This window comes from Camelus ferus, chromosome 33, assembly GCF_009834535.1.
Source record: "Camelus ferus isolate YT-003-E chromosome 33, BCGSAC_Cfer_1.0, whole genome shotgun sequence".
Classification (NCBI taxonomy): Eukaryota; Metazoa; Chordata; class Mammalia; order Artiodactyla; family Camelidae; genus Camelus; species Camelus ferus.
Genome location: NC_045728.1, coordinates 12,801,184 through 12,821,821, shown reverse-complemented (window position 1 = coordinate 12,821,821; position 20,638 = coordinate 12,801,184). Strand labels below are relative to the sequence as shown.

At 37.8% G+C, this 20,638-nt stretch overlaps 1 protein-coding gene across 4 annotated transcripts in view; it reads right to left on the bottom strand.

The window, feature by feature from the left end:
- Positions 1–20,638, bottom strand: part of SIK3 (SIK family kinase 3) — a 212,255-nt gene that overhangs the window by 113,054 nt on the left and 78,563 nt on the right. The window lies entirely within an intron of this gene.

The window sequence follows — 20,638 nt, the reverse complement described above, 5'->3', positions numbered from 1 at the left end:
TATTTCTTGATAGCAGAATAGCAAGGTTCTAGAAGAGCCTGTAGGCTGAGAAACATTGTTGCAGCCACCTTTGGAAAATATATCTGCTGTATCTGACTAACTCAAAGTGCTTGTTTTCTTGTGCAAGCTCACATTTCTTGCAACTTTATCCATAAAAATTCTTTAAGGATAGTCTACAGAAATTTAAACTAGATTCCCCCACACATTGGGAATACAGCCAGGTAGGAGTCCTATCAACAAAGTTACCAGCTGAGGCCTTCAGGCCTCACAGGTAGTATGGAATCTGGTTGCACATCCAGGTGAGCGCGGGCTTCTTTTGAAGCAATTTCTTGGGAGACTTTTTTCCCAGCTCCATTCAGATTCAAGACATTAACAAGCAAGTCTCCATATGCAGGGGATCTTTTTCCCCTATTCAGCCACTGAGAAGTCACCTTTCTGGGGTGCCAGTTCCATACAGGGCGGTCTCCAGTATGACCTCTCACCCTGGCACTATTTTTTTCTCTTGTCCCTCCTTTTTTCTCTAATCCTGTAAGAAACCCTCAGCACAACACCACCTTCAGTGTTTACTCGACCTTATGAAATCAGGCTTTCTAGTCCTTTCAAGGCCTTTGGTTGTTCTTCTTACAGGATTCTGGCATTTGACATATATTTTAAATGTATTCACATATTTTTTCCTTTCCTCGGCTTCACTGAAAAATGTTCTGACCAGAAGGAAATTCTCTGCACATCTAATCCACCATCAAAGAAATTACTCGCTATTCATTTTAAACTATTTCACATATTAAAAATTGATAAATAACATCACACTACATCTTTATTTTTTAAAGGCAGCTATGTAAAATATATCTACTTTAATGGAAATACTTCGGGAAATGTCCTAAATTAATACATTTCCTCTACAGCAAATCTGAGGGAAGTTAAATTTATTAGAAATACTAACTTCTGCTCCAGATTCTTCATATCTTTAAAGCCTTATTGGGGTCTGTACCCCTGTAAATATTTTATTTTATTTTTATTGAATATAGTTGATTTACAATGTTGTGTCAGTTTCTGGTATACAGCATAGTGATTCAGTTATATACACATACACACACACATATATTCTTTTTCATTACAAGTTACTATGAGCCATTGAATATAGTCTCCTGTGCTATAAAGTAGGACCTTGTTGCTTATCTATTCTGCACACCTGTACATATTCTAAACTGGAACTGCACCACAACCCAAGGGAAAGGAAATTGTACTGATTTGAAGGAGAAGCAAAAGAAAAAAACAATAGACTATTTCTAGAGCCAATGTCTCACGATTTGGAAAAAAAAAAAAGAGGTAAGGTCAATTTCTTGTAAGAAGAAGTAAATTCAACTTCTCTTTGGCAAAATAAAAGTGAATTAAATGGATTTAATATTCATATGCATTTTTTGAAACAGATACCCTTCAGGTTCAAAGGAATCAGCAGTTCATGAAAAAAAGAGCTATAAAGCCACGGGAACAGAGCCTTTGAATATTAGCTCTCCCCACCATGCCGAAAGCAATGGCTACAAATTACCATATTCCCAAAAAGATGAGAGCCAAACTCTCATATCCCAGAGGAAAAATGGCTATTACCACCATTAGTCGGCACTGGCAGGAGGGTTAACAGCAAGTCACTAAACAGACCATTTATTGTTCTTCATCTTGTGCAATATGACCTTTCCAGCTCAGCCTGCGAAACATCACAGTGGTCCATGAGGGGAAAATCCACATGGAAGCAAATTCCAAAATTCAATTTACCCTATAGGCAGCATGCATTTCCAGATTCTTCATCCCACTTCGCTCTCCTCTCCTCTGGGTCATAACAGAACTTGGCAGATGTTAGAATTTGCTATGTATAAACTCTGGAGCCCAGATTAGAAAACTCAGCAAAGCATGCATTTGGCACTGGCAAAAATGGTTGCTTTGTGCGCTGATTTGGATTCGCTAACTTAGGATATCTACTGTTTCAAAAATGTGTCTACAACTGTTGAAATTTTTAAAAATCGGAAAAAAGGCACGTGTCACACACATCCCAACACAGGCTTACAAGTCTTCTGAGATCATCCTCTCCATACCAGCAAAATTCCAAGGCCATGACACAATCTGTGATTCCTTCTCATAATTGAAGAAATTAATAGCTTTGGATACAAAACTTAGATAGCTTTACCCTGAGATATTCTCCCAGCCTTGGAGCTCTGTGTATAGAATCCCAAAGTGCCAGTTACCAGACTCCCAAACAGAGGCCTACAAAAGGTTCTTTTCATTCACCAGCCATCTTTCTTCATAGCAAAACTTCAAAAATGTCTTTTGGAAGAGTTTTCCACTTATGAAAAGAGTCTGCAACAAACCCCCATTGTATAGTAGCTTGTGCTTACCAAGTTGATAGTATCCATCTATACCATGTTCCATCTTATTCTTTATCAATAATTCTTTTCCTTATATTAGAATCAAAGAGTTAGCATCATAACAGGGTAGAGAGTACGCAGGACACATTTAGCATATGACACGTCACCAAGTTTAAAAGGGTCGAATCCAGAAGAGGTAACTGCTCAGCCTGAATTACAAGTAATCTGACATGCAGTTGCAGGCAATGTAAATCTAACCTGTAACACAGCAACGGATTTTCCCACCTCAGGAATAAGAGTATTCATATAAACTAACTACAGCCTAGAAACTAATGAATCGATCATACTAGATGAGTTAACACTTGTGACTTACTAAAAGCTTGTTTGTCCATCTGGACATTAAAATGCTAGTCAGGACAGAGGTTCAGTTATAACGTAATCTGCTTTGGTCTGCTTTACATCAAAATCGTTTGTCCTCCATTTGTTCACATATATCTTTGGAAGTTCCTTCACACATGTCAAATAAAAACAAACAAGAAACTTAAGCTTGCACATACGATTCTAAGGGGTTATCTTTTTAATAAATTTTGCATTTATTTAGAGCATTAATGTACTTGCATAGAGATGTTACTGTTTTTTAAGAAGTTTATACTTTGTAATGCAGACTCTTAACACAAAAAATCAGTACCACTCATACCTGGTTCAATGAAATAGAATAATAATAAATAAAAAGGTCCTCATTTATCCCTGCATAGAAATTGAAAGACTTATTAGCATTAACCTCAAGCCAGTATTTTAATCACACAGGCTTTTAGGGAGAAAATGAGTGTATAATTTCAGATACCCCTAACTGTCAAGTCACATGACCACGTCTGGGTTTCTACAGGGCTGCGGTAGGTCACTTCAGTTTGTGAAGCACCCACCAAGGGCATCAGTCATTCTGGGTGGGAAATAAAGCCATCAACATAGTCGCTATATTTTGGGTACATACTTTTTTTTTTCAGTCCACTCTCTTCCTCCTTTCTCTGAGGAACAATTTCTTACCATACTCTAAACTTCTGGCTTTTGATGTCAAGCAGACATTCCTAGTGTCACTAACGGTGCCAAAAGAAGAAAAGAGCCTGGGCTTGATGTGGCAAGAGAATGAACTCGGAATCCCAACTCCACCACTTAGGCTCTTATCTGTACAACATCTTTAATAAAGTTGCTGTAAAGGGTAAAAGATAAATCACCTAGAGCAGCCGCTGGCACAGAGCAGAGAGCTAACAGACTGGCTGCTCTTACTGTTGGTATCATCACCAACACGATTATTATTATTCCACTTATCCCTGATCGGGTCTGTACCCCGTTTCCTAGTAATGCCAAACTTCTGCCACTTTCTCTAAGCCTTCTCACTAACCTCAGATCCCTAACTTTCAACAAATGACCTGGTCTTGTGCTTGACAGAGAACACAGCCATGAAGAATTCCTTCAGTTTCCTTTTTTATGTCTCTACACATCTTCATGCACCCAAACCTGCCTTTTCTTTTTCATTCCAGAAGAAGCAGGGCTTTCCTCCAACCCCAGGCAAGTAATAAACAACTACTAACTGTTAGTCACTAGCTATCCTCCACCTCCTCCTCCTCCTTAAACAAAAGGAAGAGCAATTTCCAGGCTCCACATCACAGAATCCCGGCTGATGCTCCAATTCCAGGGTTCGCAACTACCAACACTCATGCGATTACAGAGAATGGCTACCGATTTTACTGGATTACTCTCTTCTTCATCCTCAAAATCCATTTAGCTAGCATAAAGGAGGTCAGGTTCTCATAAAATAACCGCTGGTTCAAACTCATAGAAACAGAAAATAGAATGGTGGTTGTCACCAGTCGGGGGGAAGGGGAAATGGGGAATTTTTTAATAGGCTATAGAGTTTCAGTTTTGCAAGATGAAAAAAGTTTTGGAGTGTGTTGCACAACAACGTGAACACACTTAACACTACTTAACTGCACACTTAAAATTGGTTAAAGTGATAAGTTTCACATTATGTGCTAATTTTACCACAATTTAAATACATACATATATACATACATACTGGTACTAACTCAGTGCCATCCTAATATGACCTCTGCCAGCCTCTGTCCTGAATTCATTTTCTGGAACCCTACTTAAGTTAGGGTTAAAGTTCACTTAAGTCATTTCAGTTTCTTCAAGCAAACTCCTGGCCAGCATCTAGACAGAAACCTACCTTTTTACAAAAGATCAAAAAGATGGTCTGTTGTTGAGGTATATTTTGGGGTTAGAACTGAATATATTCTCAGAAATAACAAGAACAGCATTTGCTTCACTCCACCCAGCAGAAATAAATATTAAAATAATTCTCCAAGAATACTACTCACACTCTCAGTGGAATCTTCTGACATCTGCACGTAGGATCCTTGGGACAGAGGGATGTAAGGGAATAAATATGCAGTAGAGAGCTCTCTTAGCGTAACCTGCTCCAATGAAACTCACCAAATGAAATCCACGTTGTAGGAAAAAATTTAACTTGAGATGCAAATATTTATAAAAACTATGGTTTAAAGACCATTTATTTTTAGGAGGAAAAATATGCAGTAAAACTAACACAGCAACAAACTAAAACGCAAGGTGAAGAGATAAGAGTAAACCATTTCAACAAGAATAAGAAACCGTAGTTTTGAGAGTTATTTTTCAATGTTAAGTATTCACTCTTTACCTCAAGATGTTCAAGGATCAGTATTCAGAGAACAGAGTGTGTTAAACACACGCAAACACATACGAGCAAAGGAAGTTCACAGACCTCACCTGCAGCTTGGGTGGTGTAACTCGCGCTCACGGCGTGAAGTATGTAAATAAAGGACGTTACCGCAACGCAGAAGTGCATAATGTTAACACTAGAAAGGTCTTTGGCAATAGCTCATTCTAACCCAACCCCTTTGTTTCACAGATGATGAAACTAAAGCACTGAAGGGATACGTAAAACCTAAGAACAAAATAAACTAGGAGATTCCAGCACATAAAAATTCAGTGACTTTCTAATATACCAACATTAATTTGTAAGACATGTGATGATGATAATTTCTAAAAGAACGTATTCACAATTGCCACAAATTATCACAAGCCTTGTGAAAAATCATTACACAAATGTGTGAGAGTTTTATGGAGAAAGCTACAAAACATTAGAAAAGGACCTAAAAGAAGACACAAAGCATGTCCATAGACAGAAACAGAAATGCCTAATGTTGAAAAGACCTCAGTTCTCCCTCATGCCCCTAAATAAGCCACACTCTAGTTTCTCTTCCAAATAAACTACAATAAATAAAAGAATATTCTTTTGATAATGGCAAGGTGATAATGGCAAGGGGACACAGAGGGGGAAATATGAGGATAAGCCAGGCAAATAAGTCACCTTACCCAAGCAGTTTAAACTTTAAATGCAGGTTTCTAGCCTATAAGCGTGACAGCAGCACGCTTCCTTCTACATGCATTACTTTTTGCAAGCTCAAATGTCCCTCAGATGATCTGTGTTTTTATGCAATTCTCTATATTCGCTTTCAAAATCAGTAAGGGCTTTTAAAACGTAAAGTGAACTTTGGAAACAATGTGGGCAGGCCAGAAACTAATTTAATGTTGTAACTTTATAGCTCTCCATACACTTATTTAAAGTGCACGAACTTGCAACTCAGTATTCTGCCACTGTGCTTCCTGAAAACAAGCAGGATGCTCCCGGTTCAGCATCAATACAAACTATCCTTCTAAGTCCCTGAAGGTCAAGAACAAGGTCAGCTCCCCCCACCCCCACCTCCAGGACCAAAAAGATACAGTATCATAAAATCCTAATAAAGGTTATACATTAAAACTAAAGGCAACCCAAGTTATTTTCAGTTAGTAGTCTAAAGGTAAAGAAGGGATTGAGTAAGTTAAAATGAAAAATTAGACCTGACCCCATGGAATGAACTTCCTATTACTGTGGGTTTCCAAATTAAAATCCTATGTATAGATTTTGACACGTGAATTAACAACTACATCTTTAACCTAAGCAAGATAGTTTCTGACAGTTTAACTCAAAAAGGTAACTAAAAACACACATAAGGCTTAAGTTGTTTAAACCTTACTGCAAACTTGGAAGTAAGCAATTGGAAACGTCTAATAGAGTAATTTGAGTCTCTTTAATATTTTATTACATCAGATCCAAAGCGGCTGAAATTTAAATTTCATTTTGAAGATGGGGGCAAAAGATTTCCACCACCACCAACTTCCCCCCTATTCAGGCAAACATAAATTGGAAACAGTAGACATTCTGTGAGAAGGCAGTAACAGTCTGCATTTTAACAGTGCAGTCATGTAAAGAAAAGGCTCCGGCCGGACACACTGACCGTGCAAGCTGCTTGGAAAGCAGTATTTCATGGGATTTACTAACACCCATCACTGTCTCGCTCTTGACTAGCCAAGTGCCAGGAACTCTGCACTGAGGCTACGATTCAGAGGTGAGAACTTTCCTGAATAAAAAACTACTATGGAGGCCAAGTGTCTAGACTTGAGAAGGAGGAAACCTGCCAACATCAGAGAGCTTCCCCAGTTCAAAGAGTGAACTTTTCTCCCCCTTTGAGAGAGAACCAGAGAAAAATGCTATGAATGAGGCCCAACGGCCCGAAGGCTAACCAAAGCTGGGTATATCCTGTACACATTAATGAGTTAAGCAACAAATCTAAACTTAAAGGCCTTTAGAATACACAGCCAGATTATTAAAATAAATATTTTAAAGTACATAAAAATACTATTTCTCTAGTTTCTTCAATATAGGACAAAAGACCAGTGAACTAGATCCCTAGAGTCAAACAGGGCTCATCTCTTTAACAGGCTCGTAATTCTTAAAACTTAGTTTTCCTTAAGGCTCTCTCTCTTAGGCTGCCACTAACTCACTCTTCCCAGAGCCAGATAGCTCCAACCAGACCATAATAACTTCCACGTCTGTATTTCCAGGCTTTACATTTCCAAACATCACCCCCTGGATATCACCCTTATGTTCTCCATTACCATAAAGTCAGCCCATCCCTAATTAAACCAGTCACATTCTCTCTTCTCTGCCAAATCTCTTCTTTTACCCTGAATTCCCTTGTTACTTAAAAGCGTTGTTTGGATAAAGTGATAATTAATCTACTTCCTAGTTAATCCATTTACCAAAGATCTCCCCCTTCACCTTCCTGGATCATTAAACCCTCACATTCCAAAAATGTTCTTCTATCATGAAAGCACTATCACAAAATAATAATTGCTACTCTTTAATAGATACGTTTTCTGTGTTAAGTGGCCAGGCTTGATAGCTATTATCTCATTCAATCCAATCCTCAAAACAATTCTTTCAGGTAGATGTTATTATGACTGTTTTACAAATGAACTAAACCAAGGCTGAGGCTTATCCAAAGTCACAGACGCAGCTAAGAAGCAGGAGGCTAGGAGTTTAATAGCAGATACTAACTCTTAATCACTATATAAAGCTGCCTCATTATCAATTTTTTTTTAATGGAGGGAAGGGGAAAACCAGGTATAATTTGATCACCCTAAAAACTAAGTTACTAATTCATTATTTATCATACAATTTCAGTGATGAAGTACACATAATTTTATATTATTAGAGACACTCTCAAAGCACAAATCTGATTTAAAAGACCAAACCAAAAGTATATTTTGGTGGTTGTTTTCTGCTTAAATGATATTTCACAATCTGCCTGCAACCTACCTTTCAGTTATATCTTCCAGTATCTCCAGCTACTGCCCCCTTTCCCAGCCCAACAATTTTTGGCAATAATCACCACATACAACTAGTAGTTCTCATTCAATCCTATAGGCCAAGTCTGTGGCCAATATTTTTAAGGTAGCCTCCCCTGACTTCTCTGGGCAAAATTAATTCCTCCCTCTTCTTGCTTCTACAGCAGGTTTTCCATTCCTAACTTACACTGCACACATCTGTGTACACAGACACTCATACACCTACATTATCAAGTTATTACAGATCCTGAAAAAGGGAGTCATCTTATCTTCCCATATATTTAGACACACATACATAAACCTTGTATACTTTGCACCTGCAGGGAAAGGCATTTGTGTAGTGATTCTCACTATTTCTGTTCCTATCTCTTCCTTTCTTATCCACTCCTCACCTACACTCCATATACTCTACCGCAAATTTTCAAACTGCATTACATTGAGGCCAAAGTAAAATATTTCCAAATGTAAAAGTAAATGGCACAGCAACTAACAGTACAGTTAGGATCTACCATGCAGTACCTAATATATATTAACTGTACAAACTGTTTCAATTGTACTGAAAAAAGTAGGGCTTTTCACTGCGCTTTAGGTAGTAGAAATGGCCACCTCTGTCCAGGATAGTGAAGTAATAAACAGAGTCAAAGAACTGGGATTCAAGAAGCATCACTAAGGGAACAAATGTGAACAATAGATTTTTAGATCTTTACTTCCTTTCCCCTCCCCACAGTAACAGGAATGCTTTTCAGACACAAATGATTTTTTTTTAAAAAATCACAGAATAACCCTATAGTCACCAAACTCTGCACACTATTTCCAGACTGTTTTTCGTTCTACACTATACTTGCATTCCTAAAATATTTTAACTATAAAATGTCCGTATTAACTGGAAAACATTTTCTTTGTTACTGCTTAACCAGGAAAAAAAAAAAAACCCAACACTACAGACAACAGAATAAATTGAGCCTTTTATGGCTGAAATCCTGAAACCCCGAAACCCCAAAATACAGGTTACTTAATTTCTATAAGTGATTTCTTTTCTCTCTATCCTTCTTCTACAGTCTGAGAAGCATACGGGAATGGAGACTTAAGAAAACATGCACATTCTTCCAGTGCACACCTAAAGCAGAAGGGGGAAAAAAAAACAACTCAAATAACGGGAGGGGTTGGAGAAAGGAACAGGCAGTGTAAGACGTCAGCAGGGTGCTGGGGAGGCCAGGTTGCCAAAGAAACCGAACAGCAAAGAATAAGAGGAAAAATCATTAGTTGGAAATGCTTTTACAAGAGCTCGATCTCGTAGTCCTAAAAGATGTGCAGCAAACAGACCAATAGTCACGAATGACAAAGGGGACCTGAAGCAAGCTCATCAATTGCCAGGCAACTGCCTTTTCTAAATTATGCATTACAGATACATCAATTAGAGTGACCGCGAATGAATTAAGAATTGATGGTGAATCTTTTGACTGCTGAAACCAAAAATCTGTCAGTGTTATCTTTTTTAAAAGAGCTTCTGTCAGCTCAGTATTGAAATAGGTATAAATGGTATATTTAAAAGACATAAATATGAAAACCATTGCTGTTTATATACGACCCAGGTAAAGAAACTCTGCAAACCAGAAACACTTATGAAATCAGCTAGCCTCCCTTCCTCCAGCATTAAAATCCAGTCGAAAGTTGTTATGATTTGTCGCAGTTTAGAAGGAAAAAAGTGAAATTACAAAGTATTATTTATAAGTAGCTCGTAGTTAACTACTGGCTTTGAAAAGAGTTTGAAATGAGCAAACCTACTTGAAATCCCCAAGCCAAACGTTTGTTCTAAGGCCACTAAAGCATGTTGTACTTAGGGAGATAGGGAATTAGTAAGGGGAAAAAAATCACACAGTAGAAAAGAACGTTAATTTTATTTTCTTTGGAAAACATAAGATTTTAGAGCATGGCAGTTAAGACTATGGTATCTGAAGCCAGACTGACTGTTGTACTGATTAGCTTTGTGACCTTAAGGAAGTTGCTTGCCCCTGCTGTGCTTCGGTTTCCTCGCCTGTTAAGGTAAAACGAGTAATAATACCTAACTCACAAGGTAGTGTGAGGTTTAAATGAAATAATGATTAAAGTACTTAGGGCAAACAGTGCTTGGTCAGGATTCAATTAATGACCACAAACTCCCTTTGAGATTATCTAATTAACCACCTCATCCTGACCATGGTTCTATACGCTGCACGCTATCCCCCAGAACATCACTGTCAGACTAAACTCCCTAAAACCCTCTTTTCACAGTGTTATCAGGAAACGTGTTCACTGACACTAAACTCAGACCCACGGGTCTGGCTTTCAGGATCCTCTGAAACCCATCCCCACACAATCTCTCCAATTCCTGCCCCTGAACAATCAGCATTAGTCCTGCTGCTCTTCGCTTGTCTTCACACAAAACATACTTTTTTGTTTCTACCTTTGTAGCAACTACAGTCTTTTTAAAAGGTCCACTTTCCAGGCACCTCTTACCCCCACTTTCCACTTGGGGGAATATTAACTACCCTTCCAGAAATCAGTTCAGATTCTTTGAGAAGACTCCAGTACTTTGATCTCCAAGTAATCATTCTTAATCCTCTCAACAACCTGGCTCCCGAGGACAAACCGCTGACTGTTCTCTAACGGTATCTGTTAGTTCTAACTGGATAAAGGCAACAGACTCCTTGAGGGCAGGGACTGTATTTTCCTTTAAACACTGCACAGGAACCAGCAAAATGCTGCACACCTTGAAAATGAGTCTTGCACTCATTTGTTTTCACAATTAAAAATAAGGAACAAAATTTTATTCAATAAACACAATAAATAGTAGACCTCTTAATTCCATATTGCAGCTTAACTACAACAGGTGGGTGGAAATTAGAAAATATTCTCTTAAATATAGCTATAATTTTATGATCACGTAAAGATCAGTTACATATAAACTTGCCCAAACCCAATGACATGAGGAGAGGCAGATTCAACAGGATGAAAATATGGCATTTCTCTATCCTTGGTATAAAAAGAATAACCAACAGAGAATTATTTTACTATTTTTAAGTTGTTAATGGAAACATGCAGACTTAAAAGCGGCATGCCCATGTACTCTGACCAGTGTCATATTCATCTACAACCATATCATGGAGGACCTTCTCGCCATATTCCATTATCAAAAAAGAAATCTCAGACCTACCCTGATGCGAGCAATTTTACCTCTCTCCGAAGTTAACAACTTGAGGAAACAAGATTTAGAGGAACCACCGGCCATCATTACTAGATTACCTCTCTTGAGATTTCCTCACTGCCACCCTTGCTTCGTTTTGCCATGCACCTGACTTCTTGACATTGAGTCCGGGAGCAGACATAAATCCATACGCACAAGGAAGTGTGCTCAGCGTAACACTGGTTATATACTCAGCCAGTTCATCTGGATCCAACAGGGCAGGCATTCTGCTAGATAGGCAAACCAGACGCAGAGAAGACCCTTCAACAGCCGACTTCCTTGTATGTACATCAATCATTCATTCAACAAACATGCAAGGCACTAAATGCATATTTACTTCCATGTACTGTATACCATATGTAACGCACTTTGCTCAGTATTGTGGCATTAAAAGCACTTAAGTCACAGCCTCATTCTATACTGGCTTAAATTACTAATAAAAGACATATACTACTAAAAAGGCAAATATGTTATTTATTTATATTCCATTTGGATTCAGAAAATGTGTAAGATAGTTCACATAAATACACTGGATAAAATGTAAAATGTGAAGGAAAAAAGAGAAAATAAGGTTAGAAAGATAAGATAAAGAAAAGAGGTTTATATATTAAGATGAGAACATTAAGATCTTTAATATTTTTCCAGAGACAGGCAAATGTACAATGTAAAGAAAAGAGACAGAATACTATGAATTTGGAGAAGCAACAGATCTCATCCAACCAGGACAGTGAGGGAAGGCTGGGACCCAAAAGGGCACAACAATGCCACTGTTGACGAAGAATGTTGATCCCTTTTTTAAAATAACTTTGAATTTAAAAATTGAATACTGTTGCACTAAAAAAGTAAGTATATATGACAGGTTTTCCTAGACAACTCTCAAACAGAATTGATCATCTCCTCATTTGTGTCCTTTAGTACTTTACGTAACTTTATTCCTTCCTCCCAGGAGTTTCACAATCTTTGTAAACACCAATGCCTAGATCAATGTACCAAGCACACAGTAGGTGTTTAATGAATGCCTATTGAATCAGTTTAACAGAGCAATTATTTTCATGGTTCCACTAACCTCTGGGGTCAATTAAAAGCTTTTCCCCCTTTTACATTTTTAGAAATGCCCAGGGGACATAGAATAGATTGAGACAGTGGCACCTCATTAAAGTTCCATCGTAGTATCCTATGAGGGTGCTATATATAATATTCCAAAGATTGAGCCCAGGGGCTCAAGGGAAGGAAAGTAGGTAAAAAACTGATAACTGCTGTTTGAAAGTGTCTGTAATTCTTCTTCCTCTTACCTAGGATGAATTTTGTATGTAAAGAGAAACAAATGCTTAAAATCTCAATTTCACGACAATGAGAGTCAGGGACTTTGACCAGGATTTCATGGATAAAGAAACAAGATGGCAGGACAAAGGTATGACTTTCATCATTTCCTTAAAATACTTGAACCTCAGAAAGCCCAGCCTGGCACATACAGGTATCATCTAATCTAGTGCTTTGCTCTTACCACAACTCCAAGATCACCGACAATTTTCAGAAATAGTCAGAGAATCATAAATCTGTACGTGTGCAGTTACATAAACTTTTTGCTTGATAAAAACAGTAAAAATATAAATTACTGAGCATATAAAAACAGAAATTTAGCCATAATCTCTGACTAGTCCAAAAAGCTGCTTTTAGCCAAGCTAAAAGTGGACAGAGAAATAATTTTATCAACTGACCCATTTTGAATAAATCAAAAAGAATGTTGACAACTTAACAGTCACTACTCAGAAGCAAAGGTATATGAAATCAAGGGACATTTCAAACCAGATTCCAGATTTACATAACTAATGATAAATCTTAGCTCTTACTTCAAAAGATTTATGAAAACAATTTATTTTCACAAACATAAGGGAACCAAACTTCCATAGAGTTTGACCATATCATTAAAAATGTCAGAACAGTCTTGGAATCATGGATTCAAATGTAAAGTTTCAAGCGTTCTGTTTTTTTTTTATTGGTAGATACAGTTTACTTCTAGGGCCATCACTTCTTTACACCAAGCTGCAATAACAGGGCGGGTACTTGATAATTAAGCCACAGACAGATGTTTGTGTTCCAGTTCCAGCTCCAGTTCTAAAACTTAAATGACTGCAACTTTCCTGAAACTGCAGCTTCAATTCCTCTAAAATTCTTTAAAATCTATGATTCCTCTAAGCTCAGGGCAGATCAGCAATGGAAAATAAATTACAATCCTAATTGTTAACTAGACAGCGCAGATGAACATATGTTCTACATATGTTTCAAGTTCAACATATTTGTAGGTCTTATCAGAGCAGTAAGAGTATAATCTTAGGAGACACAGGAGGCAATTGGATCTCTAAGAAGACCTTTAATTGAAAAATATTCTTGATCTGCGGAAGCAATTCACTAAAATGCTTCCATTTTCCATGATCTAGAAATCTGGCTTTAAATACAAGTCATCTTTCCATATTTTATTTTAATGTCTTCCCAAAAGAATCCCATAAACTGGCATCGCAAAAGTACAAAAATAAGAAAAATTAATAATCATTTTCATCATCACATCATATGCAATTAGTCTACTTGATAAAATTCACAACATAAACTCTTCTGACAATTCACTGAAGGCTGAGCACCCTATCACCTTTTTGTGTTTTTAAAATGCTGCATTTTTAATTACAAAGTAATACATGTTTATTGTTGAAAATTTAGAAAATACAGATCAAAAAAGAAGGAATTAAGTCACTAATGTTACCACTCTTGGAATGCAACCATTGGTGTCATTGGTCTAGTGAACAGTGGTACAGCTCACCTGGCTCAATGTTTCCCACATCAACCTCAGCCCTGTCATCACCCCAACCTCTTCCAGGTCCACGTGGATACCTACTTAGCACTTCACCCTAAATTCCTCGAACATGCCTGCAGTTTTTTCCTATGTGTATGTTTATCAACACGAAAGTGAAACTATACTATGCATACTTACCATATGGAATGTGTTTTTTCCACTTAAGAACCAATATTGTTTATCTTTCGATGTCTTTAGATAGTTTTCTACAACTTTATGAAAATGTGTCATAACTTTAAATTGCTCTCCCAGGATCAGACTTTTAGTTTTTTGTTTTGTTTCATTTTGTTTGCTATTCCAAACAATATTGCAATAAACATTCTTATGGGTATATTCTTGCTCTGACCAACAATTATTCATGTAAGACAAACTTATAAAAATGAAACTGCTAAGTCAAAGAGTATGCACTTTCAAAGCTGCTGACACGTTGTGGATACATTCCACTAACATTGTGCCCACCCAGTCCCCCGCCACCACAGCAACACTGAGTATGATCTTTTGTTAAATAAAGCTTTGCTATTCGGGGCAAGTGGAAAAGGATGTCATTATAACTGGCATTTCTTTCATTGCGGGTGATATATATGCAAGGCCTATCGACCATTCGGTATGTATTTTACATTATCTGTATATGTTTTCACTTTTGCTAAAAAATTTCTATCAGCTCCCTATCCGCTCAAAAGCCTCTTACCTAACCTCTGAATTTTAGCAGGCTTATATAAAAGGGAAAGTACAGCGCAAAATAAAACTGTTCTGCTATTCCTGTCTCGGAAACTTCTTCCTCAAACCTAATGTCGGGCAAAATAACATTTCTATTACTTATGCTCCAATACAGAAGGTATACACAAGAGAGCTGACACAATACCTTGAATAATAAAATCTATCTGCAATTAGCTACACATTGTTAGAGTTTATAAAGCAGATCAACCCACTTGGGATGTTTGTTTTTTAACTACTTTCTTAGACATCCCTTTTAAAATCTTAAGTGCATTTTAATGCATAGTCCTGTCATGGAGCCAAGAAATAATAAAACAGGGGGAGTATCAACTCTCTTTAATGCTGTCATATTACTGAAACATTAATGACAAAGCATCATATTAAAGTGACACTCTTATAAAAGTAATATCAGATCCCATTAAATTACGACTGATTCCTCTCTTGTTACCTTGCCCAAGCCAACCTGAAAGACAAGGCAGCTTTCAGGCTCAAGATCTTCTCTAACTTGTCCAACTCATTCAGACACTGCCAAGGCCAGCTCCAAAGTGATTACCTAGTTTTTAATGAACGCATTTCTTTAAGTTTATTAATGTAATTTACTTAATGCCAGCATAGCTGGAGGGGAGATAACTAGCCCAATGAGATCATTAGGCATTGACACCAGATTACAACAACATTAGGAAATGACAACAGGTTGCTTAGCAGCAGTCTTCCAAATGCATTCATATGAGGAAAGAAAAAAAAAAAACTGACAGTAATCTTCACAGAGAATCATAAACTAAAATCTATTCATAAAACAGTATTCATTGATCTCTCAGCAAAAGAAGGGAAACATTCCTCTCCACAGAGGTTCATGTCACCCAACTATACTACTATCTAAGTCAACGTCATAACTCATTTTCTGGTTATCTTTCAATGTACGGAGAACGTGAAAATCAATAAAGGGAAACCTTACTAAAATGGCGTCAGGAGGCCAGAAGGGGGAGCTGTCACGCACGTACCACTTGATGTCAACACAGATCTCATCAGGAAGAGATGTACTTTGCATCTCCGACAGGAAGTGAGGCTACTTTACTATCACCAGCAGAAGGTAGAAAGATTTTCCCCTTGCCTGGCAACAGCTCAGCCAATGAGAGACTTACAGCTCAGTACATGAAAAGTCATTATATTCTGAACTCCCAGTTTCCTGCAATGGACTTTTTGTATATAACAGTCCCTCCCAACTTCCCCTTCTCCTCTAAAAAAGAGTTTCCTCTCCTTTGCTTTACCACATTACCATTTGTGGTTCACCGTAGTTGCATGTCCCAAATTGCAATTCTTTGCTGTTCCCAAATAAACCCGTTTTGCTGGTAAAATAACTGACCGTTTTATTCCTTTAAGTTACAAGAATAATTTGGCATTTGTCTCTGTCTTTTCCATACCAGTTACAAACATACTTGTAGGCAATTTCCCATAACTCTGACCTTACTGCCAAGAATCTTTATCTCCACTCTACTTTGTTATCCCAGTCCCACTCCTGGATCAGTCATAATCCATACCTACTCCAAGTCTTAAAATCCTAAAGTTCGGTATCTGCAGTAAGCTGGACAGACTGTTCCAATTTCTAACAATGATAACATCTGCCCTGCAAAATTATGAGAAACTACCTACAAGCCTTCAAACAAGGCTTCAAAAAAATGTTAATTCTTCCCCACCTCACTTTTCCCCTTGTATCAACCATATCAACCTCATTAAAACCTTCGATCGCTTGCCCTCCCCCTCCCCTCTTCTCCCAATTGATCTTGATCTCCTCATAGCCAAGTTTCTAGGACAATTAGTCTTTAATCACCAGTGCTACCTCCTTAACTAACACTCCTCAAGTCCCTGAAATCTGCCTCCCACCTCAACTATTTCACCGAATTATTTCATCAACTGACCCACAAAAGTACCAAATTCAGTAGATACTTCTCAGTCTCTATCTTAATAACTTCCCAGCAGTATTTGACAAAACTGACCACTCCCTTCTTTGAAGTCTTCCTTCTGCTTAAAACACAAAAAACAGAAAACAAAAAAACCCTCCCCTACCTCTCTGGCACCTCCTTATTATCTACTCTTTTCCTCCTCCTCTTCCAATCCCCCACACAGCAGCCAGAGGGATTTTTCTAAAGGTCTAATTTGATCACGACACTCTCAAGCTTAAAACAGTTCATTTGCTCTTAAGGAACCACCTCCATGTAGTTTATAAGGTAACTTTAATTCCCCTGGCCTCATTTCTCGCAGCCCACTTCCTTGCTCTCCACAATCCAGCCACACTGAATGATCCATAGTTCCCTAAACAAGCCAGGGTTTTTCTCTCACCTCCTCTAGCTATTTTCAGATACTATTTCCTCAACTGAAACATTTATCTTTCCAATACCCCAAATCCCCACCCCTACATCTTGTGTAACTTTACTTAGCTGACTTCTACTCACTCTCTCCTAAAAATGTTTCCCTGTCCCCTGAGACTGGGTGATTTGGTTAGTTGGCAAATACTGGGTATTTGACAACTGTAACTGCCTGTTATTTGTCACATCTCCTAATAGACTGTAAGCTCCCTGAGGGCATTCACTGTATCTTGTTCACCTTGTTAACCCAATGTATAACTAACTCTGTATCAGACACATAACAGGAACTTAATAGACATTTCTCAATAATGAATGAATAAAGTGTACTTTTCCATGCACCCCGAGAACAGTTCCCTAATTCAGGTATTATTTCTTGCTTGAATGATTATAACATTCTCCTAACAATGAATGTGTCTCCAAATGAATAAAACCATCTCCCTACCTTCAATCCACCTTCGACACTGCCACATGAATTAATGAAAGCAAATTTGATTCTATCTGTCCCCTTCTTAAAAGATATAAAAAGTTTCCCCATGGTCTACAGGAATAAATCCAAACTTCTTAGCATAAAATGCAAAGCTCTTTCATTATATGGCCTCTACTAACCTATCCTTTCTCATCTCTTGCCACTTCCCCACAATGTCATTGCGCTTTGACCTTATGAAACCATCGATAGTTTCCTGAACTTAGTATGCTTTTTCAAGCCTGTCTTTGCATCTATCCTAAACTCCATTCCCCACTGTGTAAAGCCTACGTTCTGAACGTTATGGTATCACATCTAAAAACCTTCTTGACTCTGGAGTAGATGCTGACCTTAAGTTGCAAATATTGGGATAAAGTATTAGTCTCCCAAGAAAAAACCACAGCATCCATCTTAGATCATTTTCCCAAATAGAAGCAGAATCTATTTACATACTTGAGTCACTTGCACCAGGGCCCATCAGGGCAAAAACTCCTCCTGCTTCACAATACACTTGCACCTTAGTCCATTTGAGAGGAAACAAAATGCCACATTCCGGAAGAAGAAAGAACATTTCATAATACTGGCTTCATAATAAATACACTTCAACCTAAAGCAGTATCAAGCCGAGCTCTCCATATAATAAAACGCTTGTCACTAACAGTTCTTTTATGAAGAACACGTAGGAGGAAGGCTTGTCATCTGACAATATCTACCAGGTTAGCATTATGCAAGGATCAGAAATAACAAGCAGAAAGTGCCAGTTATTGTCACCAAAAAGTCTGTATCCCTAAGTGAACTCGACTGTGAAATGAGGTGGAAGTTGTGTTTTTCCTGTTCTAAAACCCAACATGCTCACATTCCTTACAGGTAGCCAGTGCTGGTAAAGTACAGATTTGCCAGCATGAAAAGCAGTCAGTGTTTTGCCTTAAGTATACATAACTCGTCAAGTAAATGCTGCCTTTGTAGTAGTTGCTAGAGCAATAACGAGCAATAACCAACAACAACAACGTCCCCAAAAAGTCACTCCGCCTACAACTCTAACATCTCCTTTCCCATCTTTCCCATGATACTGATTTTTGCTACACTGAGTCCCTTGTAATGATGAGAAATACACAATGACTTTATCAGGTCGACACTGTTCACAGAGTCTGACAGGATAATTACCAAGCTACATGTGCCCAACACTCACTCCTTTCTGTTCAATAAGTCCTTAGTGAATAAGAACATAAAAGGTTTGACTCTGTCAGATCTGGTTTGGAATTCAAGCTCCATGACTTACTAATTTCACACTTTGCAAAATTTGCTTAACATCTCTAGGCTCAATTTATTCTAATGTAAAAAGTATATAACAAAAATACCCAGCTCATGGGGTTGTTCTCAGGATTAAATAGAATAATTTATTCAACACAATGCCAGGTATACAGTAAGCACTCTGTAAATAGAAGCTATTACTACTATCATTTCGATTTTGCCTCTGTAGCTACTCTATTTGCTTTAGGTAGGGTCAATATCACAGAGGGTTGTTAAGTTCCCTCTTTTTGGGAATTGGTATTTTGGGAGATTGAATGGAAACAATCCAAGCTGAGAATTTAATGTTCAAAATGATAAACCACGATGAAACATACTACTGCCTTCATCTGGGCATCTACAGAAACTGTGGAGAAGGAAAAGCAAAAGAAGTGAGAAAACAGACTAAGGTATTTATTATATAGCAAAATGCTACCATAGGAATCGTATATACTAAAAATCCACTCCAAATAACATCCTATCATCCACTGATTAGAAACAAAGTTGACAGACTACAACCCTGGATTTAACTAGTCTGAACTAAGACGGGAATTTGTCCTTAATTAAGCTTTGACAGGTCAGGTCACTAATTTACCTTTAGAAGTAAATGTTGATAAAAGTAACTAATATTATTTGGACTCTACAAACAGGAACCCTGAAAACAGTTGGGTAAATGCATTTTGCGAGGCAGTTCTGACAAAAGGTAATAAGGAAGGGGGATGGAAGAAATGACCCAAATGACACTATTAATTAAGACTTGTCTCAATTCCTTTCCTTCTCATCCTAATAGTTAAATAAACAAAGAGTCACAAGAACACATTCTCCCACCAGCCAATAACTTTATTCCAACCAACTTCAATGGGACTCCTACCTCTTCCTCCTCATCTCACCTTCCACCAACTCCAGTCCAATTCCTACTGGGCAACGAGAAGTGAAACAAGGTTAAAGGCTACAGGATAATAAAGAGGTCTCCAAACCACAGATTTCTAATTAAAGCTTAAAGTCATAAGACTTAAGCATGAGAAGACTCGTTAAAGACATCTAAGTGTAGCTACCTCAATTTAATCAGTAGGGAAACTAAGAGTTGCCCAATCTCATGCAACTAGTTAATGTCAAACTCAAGACTAGAACCCAAAACTCTTATCTCCCAATCCAATGTTCTTCCTGCTAAACCTCTCAGATCAGTTTTTAGAAGACTATGTCAATGACTTCTCCATTTTTACCGTATAATACTCAGAATATTTTTTTAAATGTCAACAAAGGATGAAGCAAATAAAACATACTAACAGTTAACATTTATTGAGAGCTTATTACATGCCAAGCACTCTGTTAAACACTTAGGTGCATCGTTTCCTTTAATCTTCAAAACAACCCTACAGGTAGGTGCAATTATTAGCATCCTTTTACAGATAAGAAAACCAAGGCACACAGAGGTTGAATAACCTACCCAACGTCATACAGTTAGTAAATGGTGGACCTAGAATTTGAGCTCAGTCTGACCCCTGAGCCCACACATAAGTAGCCAAGGAAAAAGAAAAAGATATCACCAGTAAAGCAGTTCATCTAGTCAATATCTACACAATTTCCTTCTTCTAAACACACTATATTTGGACCTCA